We start from the raw sequence: 7,801 nt of genomic DNA on the forward strand, positions 1-7,801 counted from the left end.
ATACTACTCAGCCATGAGAAAAGCAAAGTCTTGCCTTTTGTAACAACAACAATGAATCTGGAATGCATTATGCAAGTGAAATGAGCAAGGCATGGACAAATAGTGTATACTATGAATAACATGTGGAATCTTTTTTTTTAATAAAAAGCCAGTTTAATTGTAACAGAATTGAATGATGGTTGCCAGGGGCTGGAAGAAATGAGGAAATGGGAACACACAACTCAAAATTTGTACCTTTTGACCTTAAAGACTAAGTTCTGAGGATCTAATATCCAGCATGCTAACTATAATTAATATGGTATTGGAGTTAATCCAGTATTGTCTATTTGAGATTTCCTGAGAGAAGATCTTAAGCATTCTCACCACATACACGAAGAACTTCACTGTATGACATAAGTATTATCCTTCCCCAACATATGTAATAAGTCATCATGTTGTACACTCTCAATACATACGCTTATATTTATCTATCAACTTGAGGGGGAGAAAAGTTAGATTGGGGGGGGGGTCTTTGTGATTATTAGCTCCCCATCACTCCAAGTATTCAAGGACAGTATTCAAGTGGTCAAATATTCAGTAGTAAGCTACACAGGGGGATGGTGCACCTGCTAGAAACTAAAGAATAACTTTCAGGTTTCTCTCAATCCTAAGACTCTGACTTTAGCCAAGAAATTTATTTTCCCAGACTGAACATACAATTTTTTAAGTTAATTTATTATAAGAGAAAGAAGGAGAGGGAGAGAGAGCAGGGGCTGAGGGAAAATCCCCAGCAGGTTCCTCACTGACAGCACAGAGGCCAACATGGGGCTCCAACCCACCAACACAAAATCATGAACTGAGCCAAATCCAAGAGTCAGATGCTTAACCAACTCAGTCACTCAGGCACCCCTGAACAATTTCTTAAGAGGCCTGTGCAACTGCCCATTTACATCTGAGAAAGACTAGTCATCTAATGTCCTGAGCAACCTTTACCCCTCTTCCTCTGCATCCCAGTATTTTCTAATGCAACCCATACCTGATACACAGGAAAACATTGCCATTAGCCCTGCAGGAATGCTGTAAACTAAAAGGACTTGTAGACATGAGAGCAAAATTACCAACCTGAGCACCCTACAAGGCAGCTTAAATCAGGGCTCCTGCTTTCAGTGAGCTTATAGTTAGGTTGGAAAGTCAAGACTAACACATAGGAGCCCAAAGGAAAGCAGGGGCAGGTGATCAGTGATAAATATGAGCGACCAGCCAAGTATTAACGAGTTCGGAAGGGAAAGAGTTCAGTTGTATTAATCTGGTCAAAAGATTAGTAAAAAAGAAGATTGAGAAGAAGTAAGCTTGAGCTTGCTTTGAAGACTGCAACAGATTTTAAGAAGAACAGAAAAGAGACCAAACGTGAGGTGAGAACGGTTAGCAGGCATACAGCCTATTCCATAGGCAGTTATTAGTTGTAGTTAATGTAAGTAGAGAGTCCACAAGAGGCAGCAGGGGACAAATGACATGCCCATAGGGAAAAGGAAGTCCATGAGAAAAATCCCTTACTGAAAATTTTCAAAAGTAGAATGCCAGAAATCCCTCAAGGTTAGGAAATAGATAGCAAACCCAGGTCTATCACCTTTATAAAAAAGGCCAGGACCGCCTCAGTTGAGCACCTGACTTCGGCTCAGGTCATGATCTCACAACTTGTGAGTTTAAGCGCCTCATCAGTCTCTGTGCTGACATGGCAGAGCCTGGAGCCTGCTTCGGGTTCTCTCCCTCTCCCCCTCCCCCACTCACACTCGGTCTCTCTCTCAAAAATAAACATTAAAAAAAATGTTTTTTAAAAGGCTAGGCCCACCAGAGATTCTAAATTCAGGTGATAACAACAAACCACCAAGCTTGGAATCCTGGGTTGGGGCTCAAAGTAAGGAGCCACAATTTCCATCACTGAGCATCTCCTACCATTTGAAACTAACATCTGGTCATACAGCAAACCAGGAGGCTCAAGAAAAGGAGGGAAACTGACAAAGAGCCAGGAGACAACACAAACAAAGGGTGGGAGGGGACCACACAAGACAGAAATTTGCCCCAGTGGAACCTCTTGATCTTCACCAATACTTTTTTTTTTATTATTTATTTTTGAGACAGAGTCAGAGCATGAGTGGCTAAGGGGTAGAGAGAGTGGGAGACACAGAATCCAAAGCAGGCTCCAGGCTGGGAGCTGTCAGCACAGAGCCGGACACAGGACTCTCACTCACGAACCATGAGATCATGACCTGAGCTGAAGTCAGACACTCAACCGACTAAGCCACCCAGGTGCCCCTTCACCACTACTTTTAAGTCCTTAATAAGACCTCCTGTGCTCCAAGTCCTGGAGCATACAGTATTCCTGCTAGGGCTTTCCTGTTTATCAGATGTGGAATCTTTATCATAAAATTCAGAAAACATCCACCAGCTTATCTCTCGGCTTCCAAGAGCCATATTACCGCTTTAAAATACAGGGAGCTCTTTGGAATAAAGGGAGCAGGGTGGCCTATGACCTGCATGCATGGGATCTAGACTTTGATGTGTAAAATCTCTCTGGACTAAGTCCAGAAAGATAATACAGTCATTTCAACCTATGACCGTCTGGGGAAGAAGAGGAGGGAAGTTAATGGTCTTAATAGTCCACATCCCATCAAAATGCTCACAGACTACTGCAGGTACTGTATCAACCCTGGGGACGGTACATTCCTGGCAGCGTTGCCCAAGATAATAAGGCTGAACTGACAAATGCCCACCTTCTGAATTTTATTAGTTTACACTGTGACAACTGGCAGGTCCTTAGAGACCATCCAGTCTACTCTGTTTTACCAGAGGAGGAAATGGAGACCCCGAGAGGGGTCATACTTGGCCACACTCATACAGCTGGGAGATCACAGGCCATCTCCATCCCGGACTCCTGAGTTAGGCACCTTCACACTGACCTCTCACTGCTTTCTGAAACCTGGAAAACCTGCTAAAGCTAAAACTCTGTAATTGCCTATTTACCATTTGTTACAAATATAATCACCAATGCTTTCTAGAACTTCCTCTCTGCCAGGCACTTCTAGAAAGGCTGTGAATTAACTCACTGACTCTCACAACAACCCGAAGGGGCAGGTTACAATGATTATCCCCATGTTACCCATGGAAAACCTCAGGCAGAGAAGCATCATACAACCAGGACAGAGCCAAGGTGGGCTAACTAGACAGTCTGGCTCCAGAGTCCCCAATGCTATTCGCTTTGTTATAGATTTAAAGAAGTTATAAAGTGATGTAAGAAAAGGAGCAAGCCTTTACGCACAAGGGCATGGTAACTCGTGTTTGCCAATGAAATTAGGAGCTCAACCATAAAGTCATTAGCAGGCAATTTACCTCTCGATTAACATATGAAGGGAAGGTCTATGAATTTTAATATACAGACTTAGTTAACCCTTGAGGTATCTTTCAAGACAGTAAAATGGTCATGTGCACACCTCTCAAACAAAGCCTGCCTCTTGAAACACGGCAGAATTTTACCTGCGGACTGGTTTAGAGGGTCTCTTCTAGACACGCTATCAAGGAAAGTAAACCTGACATTGCTGGTCTCCACCAATGCTGGCCTTCACTCATAGATACAAGGTTTTCCTCTCAAGAAACCTTACTTTTACATTAACTTCCTACACAAGTCAAACCTCAAGGGGCGCCTCGCTCAGTTGAGTGTGTGACTTCAGCTGGGGTCATGATCAAAGGTTTGGAGGAGTTTGGATCCCACCTCAGGCTGGGACTTGCTGCTGTAAGCGTACAGCCCACTTCAGATCTCCTGCCCCCCTCTCTTTACCCCAAACCCACTTGCTTGCAGGCGCACGCACGTGCTTTTTCTCTCTCTCTCTCTCCTTCTCTAAAAATAAATAAAACATTAAAAAAAACTTTTAGGGGCGCCTGGGTGGCTCAGTCGGTTAAGCATCTGAATTCACCTCAGGTCACGATCTCATGGTCCGTGAGTTCGAGCCCTGCATTGGGCTATGCGCTGACAGCTCAGAGCCTGGAGCCTGCTTCAGATCCTGTGTCTCCCTCTCTCCCTGCCAGTACCCCGCTCGTGCTGTCTCAAAAATAAACAAACATTTTTAAGTTTTTAAAAAACTAAAAAAAAGAAGAAGAAGTCAAACCTCAAATTCAGGAAAAAAAATTAAGGAGAAATCACCTCTGAAGGATAGAAGTACATATGATAAAACAGTTCAAAACAAATATCACTGGAACAAATGCCCAATATTCAATTACGTGACATTTTCGCTTTCCCTCATTTAAAAAATTATGTCAAATCTCATTATCTTGGTTATCCAGGAGAAGCAGTCCAGGAACAGTAATGCTAGAAATAAGCAAATTACTATTGTGCCAAGATCAAATTAAGGACAAAATTACAGTTGATTAAGATGTACTATCACATAAAGGTACCTGACATTTTACCAAAAGTCTGAGTATCAAGTGTGCAAAAGTCCACTCAAAATACAACAGACCCTAAAAACTCTGAACTTAGACCAGTATTGCCTTAGATGTGAAATCCATAGAAATTTAGAACCCAAAATAACAATTACCCAACCTGACCCATCTCTTCCTAACAAATCTTTTTTATTATTTTTTAACATTTATTCATTTTTAAAACACAGAGCACAAGTGGGGGCGGGGGGGAGGGCAGTGAGAGAAGGAGACACAGAATCCAAAGCAGGGTCTTTCAGCATAGAGCCTGACACAGGGATTGAACCCACGAACTGAGAGATCATGACCTGAGGTGAAGTCAGACACGCAACCCACTGAGCCACCCAGGCGTCCCTCTTTGTAACAAATCTTAAAGTCACATGAGAAAATTATCCCGTTGCTTCTCTGTTCAACTAAAACAATGAAAGTACAAATGCAATTACACAAAACCTTTATCAACTTCATCTGTCCTATCTAATCAGTAAATTAACACAGAATACAATTAGTCAGCCTAGGAGTTTTAGAGTAATTTGGGCTTTACCATCATTTACCAGAGTAATTTGGCAATACCATTGTAGCCAAACCCCAATCAGGGTTTTCCAATATTTATAGCATTTATTTTTCGGTACAGTCTGCTTAGTAATAAACTCTGGCCAGACTTCAAGTTAGAGCTTAAGTACCAATATAGTACTTGTTTTTATACACAATGCCAAACATAAACGTATTGTGTTCCAGCTTTAATACCTTTTGAGGATACTTTTCCTTTTCTCATATGGCATACACCCAAGGTCATGTATCAGAGCTCACCTCAAATTTCTACCTAATTCGTCTTAGCCACCACAGAACATTTTAAAAGTACAAGAAAGGGGCGCCTGGGTGGCGCAGTCGGTTAAGCATCCGACTTCAGCCAGGTCACGATCTCACGGTCCGTGAGTTTGAGCCCCGCGTCGGGCTCTGGGCTGATGGCTCAGAGCCTGGAGCCTGTTTCCGATTCTGTGTCTCCCTCTCTCTCTGCCCCTCCCCCGTTCATGCTCTGTCTCTCTCTGTCCCAAAAATAAATAAACGTTGAAAAAAAAAATTAAAAAAAATAAAAATAAAAGTACAAGAAAATATTCTCAACTCTTACGCACTGCACACGTTTTAAAAAAAAAGGTGTTAACCCCAAATGAAGCCACTGATGAAATTTCATCGAGCCTTTATTACCATTTCCCTCTTTAAATGCTTCTAAACTTCTTCAAGGGCAGGACAGGTGCTTCGAAGCAAAATCTAATGACACCTGTTACATAACCTGTTCTTGGTTGACCAGGTTATACGGTTGTGATAAGGAAGAAAACGGTCAGAAGCAGATCCAACGCTAATTCTGTGCTCCATTCTCCTATTAGCCAGGACATTCAGAAGCTGTGTGCCTCAGTTTCCCAACCACTAAAGCAGAGGTCTGATGTGATCCCAATTCCTATTTGATCAAAGCTAATGAGCACAATAATCACACAAAGTTCCCTACAGACCATTACACTGGAATACTAGGCTGTAGAAAGCAATTGCAGAACGTTTTCGCAGTCTTCCTTTCTGGTCCTCCAAACAGTCCAAAGGAGTTAGGTAGGCCATTAATCAGGAGGAGGCAAATAGAGATGGTCTATTAAGATATACGTAAAATCCAGAATTCATGCAGAAACCTTCCCCTAAGTTCTCACTCTGGTTGTATGGTCATGTGCAAACAGCAACCCACAAAACCTAGTAAAGACAGGTCTCCTTTCTGTTCTGAAAACAGGATTTCGCTTTCCCGGACAGCTCCAGGGCTTAGGAACAGAGGATGAGAAAGCTTCGGAAAATCACAGACCCCCCGGGGCCATAAATGAGGGGGGGGGGGCGGGGGGGCGGGGGTTTGTGTCGTTTTGTTTTGTTTTTTGTAAGGTTTGCGTTTTTTCTTTTCTTTCCCAACTGGCGCGGGTCTGGTGGTAAACCACCATAATTCCGGGTCGGCAGAGATTGGTGTAGACCCAGGCAGGGGTCATTTCAGGAAGCTGGGCAAACACAGATGTTGCTGCTTTTCCGTGACCCACCCAGCTGTAACCAATGGGGGGGGGGGGGGTCACTGTGGGCTCCTAGGGAGGCAGATGGATTCTCTCCTGGAACTCTAATGGGCGTCTGGGAAACCAGAGCTGGGTTTCCAAGGCGGCCCCAGCACCCAGCTTCTACCCAGCCTCGACAGGAAAGGATGCCTCCTCGGCCGAGCAAAAGCCCATCGTTGTGACCCCCTCAGGAAACTCTAAGCAGGAGAAGGTTAGGGTACCACCCACATCCCAGATGTTCAAGGGGCACACAAACCCGTAAGAATAAAATCCGACGGAACGCCGACCGCCCCTCGTAATCAAACGTCTGCAGCTGCCTTTGAAAATACGGCAAATGTCTCCATATGAAAGCGTGCTAGCGCTGGTACCGTGAGGTCTGCTCTCTGGGAGCCCAGCCTCACCAAGGACCCTCACGCTGGAGCAAAGACACCGATGGGGAACCAGCTTTCGAGCCGCCCCCCCCCCACCCCCATCTCCACCGCAGGAGTGCATCTCCGTGGCTCTCAAAGGACCCCGACCGGGCCTCCACCCCCCCATCCCGGGACCCCCCCCCTCCCCCCAGCGGCAACGAGAGGGGCCACAGCCTTCTCGGTGCGCTCCCGGCCGCGCGGCGCAAACCACCCCAGGCTCCACAGCGGCGGCCGCCGCCGCGCCGGACGATGCGGCCCTTTGCACTTGTTGCCGTCCCCCAGGGGCAATGAGGCGGCAGGATCCCTCGCGCCACTAAACTCACAGCGGCACCCACCTTTCCACTTCTGCTGCCCCTCGCGTCCCCCAGGACCCTGGAGAGAGTATTTCTGGGCTAGAGAACTCGGGCGACGGGAGCAAACTTTTCTGCCCTGAGCTACTGGGAGACGCGGGGGATGGAGCCCCCAAGAACACTTACCTGGAGCCAGGGCCCCCACAGCCTCCGGCACCCCACCGAGACGCTGCAGCCCGCGCCCTGCCCGAGGGCGTCTGGAACGCGCCCCGGCCCGCCGCCGCCGCCGCCCGGAGCCGGGAAGGCTTTCCCCGAAGCTGCCAACGCCCGGCCGCCCCGGAGGCTGGAGCCAGCGCGGAGGGGGCGGAGCCGCGGGCGCGCTCCCGGAGCCGGCTGGCTGCGCCCGCAGCTCGGGCCGCCCCCGCTCCCTCCGCGCCTGCCGGCTGCCACTGGATCTCCGCCTGCCCACCTCCCGGCCCCGGCATCACATGGCCGGGCCCGCCCGCCGCCGCGCCCGCCACCGGCTCCAGGACGAAACCTGAAGCGGCCCGACCGCGCTGTCTCCGCCGCCACCCCCACCCGCCTC

General features: G+C 47.2%; 1 protein-coding gene across 4 annotated transcripts in view; it reads right to left on the minus strand.

Annotated features, from left to right (window-relative positions):
• ARHGEF28 (Rho guanine nucleotide exchange factor 28) overlaps window positions 1-7,548 on the minus strand; it is a 317,945-nt gene extending 310,397 nt beyond the window's left edge. For all 4 annotated transcript variants that reach the window (XM_040450927.1, XM_040450934.1, XM_040450917.1 and 1 more), the window contains exon 1: window positions 7,402-7,548. The gene's annotated coding sequence lies outside the window, so the exon portion shown is untranslated. The remainder of the gene's footprint in view (window positions 1-7,401) is intronic.
• Window positions 7,549-7,801: the final 253 nt, after the last annotated feature.

The sequence above is a fragment of the Herpailurus yagouaroundi genome, unplaced genomic scaffold, assembly GCF_014898765.1.
Source record: "Herpailurus yagouaroundi ecotype Mexico unplaced genomic scaffold, PumYag 29, whole genome shotgun sequence".
NCBI lineage: Eukaryota > Metazoa > Chordata > Mammalia > Carnivora > Felidae > Herpailurus > Herpailurus yagouaroundi.